Raw genomic sequence first — 1,567 nt, 5'->3', positions numbered from 1 at the left:
CTTGCTTCTTTTTATTTCACGTGAGAATACAGAATTACCCTTTCTTGAACAAAATGACCAGTTTACTACAGAAAGTATTTTTAGAGGAAGTGTTTAATAAGTGTATTTTATTTAAATAAATCCTTCAGTGGGATAATTCATGGTCTTTATTTAGAAGGCTCTGTAAAGTTACCTGTTAAATTTATCTGTGCAGCTCACCAACATGTCCTTGTTGAAAATATCAATATTTGCATATCACAGTTCCCAAAGGGGCTTTAAATTCTTAAAATTCTGTGTCTCCTTTGGCTTGCTTCTCTCTTGATTGTACCCAGATTTTATTAGTGGTTCACTTCTTATCATCATCTCCATCTTCATAAATTTTCTGTAGAACATTCATTAATCCCTCACTAGGATCTGTTTCAGTGTCATAGGAAAGCTTTTCGTTGTCTTTGCATTCTTTTTCAACCTCAGTCAGGTAGCCCCAAATTATGTTTTCCACTGTCTACATAAGATAATTACTATATCTGTCTTGACTTTTTTGACCTGCTTTCCACAGAGATGGCTTTCAAGATATTGTTCACAATCATGCAATAATTCTTCACATTCAGATTCTTTACCAAAAGATCAAATGACCTTTTTGTGAAATAAACCTGTACATTCTCAGTGGGGACTTGATGAACTCTAGTTAAGGCAATATAGATTTTCACAAACTTCTGTGACTGGTCCCATCCATAATTACTGATTTTCACTGTGTAGCCCATAGTAATGGTAGCAACCATGGCAGCTGGCTTTTCATTGTAAAGAGGTTCTGATTTCCTCTGTGATTTCTTCTGCATCTTGTTCTTGATTTCTGTCTCAATATTGGATTTTTTTAGCTGTAAGTGCACCACATACTAACTTTCTAGTGGCCTTTTTCCAGCAACACCTTGACCTCTTCTAGATCTTTCTGTAACTTCTCCACAGCTGAAGGCATGGTCTGGCTGGGCTAGGCAGGGCACAAGATCCAGCCCTGTGGAGAAATAAACAGGAACAGCACACCCACAGGACTCACAGGACCTGCATGACTTGCACCACCCACAGCTGGTGTGCACAGCCTGCCCTGCATGACACTGTGGCCTCCCTACCATGCCACTAAATGTCTTCTTTTTTAATGATAAAATCCACTCATTAAACATAATATAGTTTTGATTTTTTAAAGATTTTTTTATTTCTTTATTTTATTGTTCAAGTACAGTTGTCTCCATTTCTCCCCCACAACTACCCCACCACAGCCATCCCTGCTCCTTCCCCTGATCCTGCCCCACTTTGGCTTTGTCCATGTGTCCTTTATACACATTCTTTTTTATATTTTTATGATTATCCCAAAACAATATATGATTTATTGCTCTCACAGTTCATTTTGTCCTTAGGGAAAAACATTGTGTTTTATGATCCTTTGCAGTAGTTTTTTTCTCTATAATAATTTTACCAATTGGATATTTAGGTAGATATATGTATTTCTATTTACTTTTAAAATTAACATATTGATTTTCATATTTAAATTATATTTTATTTTATTTTTAAAATTTTTATTGTTATTCAATTAGAG

At 35.4% G+C, this 1,567-nt stretch overlaps 1 pseudogene; it reads right to left on the bottom strand.

Annotated features, from left to right (window-relative positions):
• Positions 1 to 262: 262 nt before the first annotated feature.
• Positions 263 to 931, bottom strand: LOC112308236 (calcyclin-binding protein pseudogene; annotated as a pseudogene).
• Between the last annotated feature and the right edge of the window lie 636 nt (positions 932 to 1,567).

Source organism: Desmodus rotundus, chromosome X (assembly GCF_022682495.2).
Source record: "Desmodus rotundus isolate HL8 chromosome X, HLdesRot8A.1, whole genome shotgun sequence".
In the NCBI taxonomy this organism is placed as follows: domain Eukaryota; kingdom Metazoa; phylum Chordata; class Mammalia; order Chiroptera; family Phyllostomidae; genus Desmodus; species Desmodus rotundus.
This window is presented reverse-complemented; position numbering and strand designations above follow the sequence as displayed.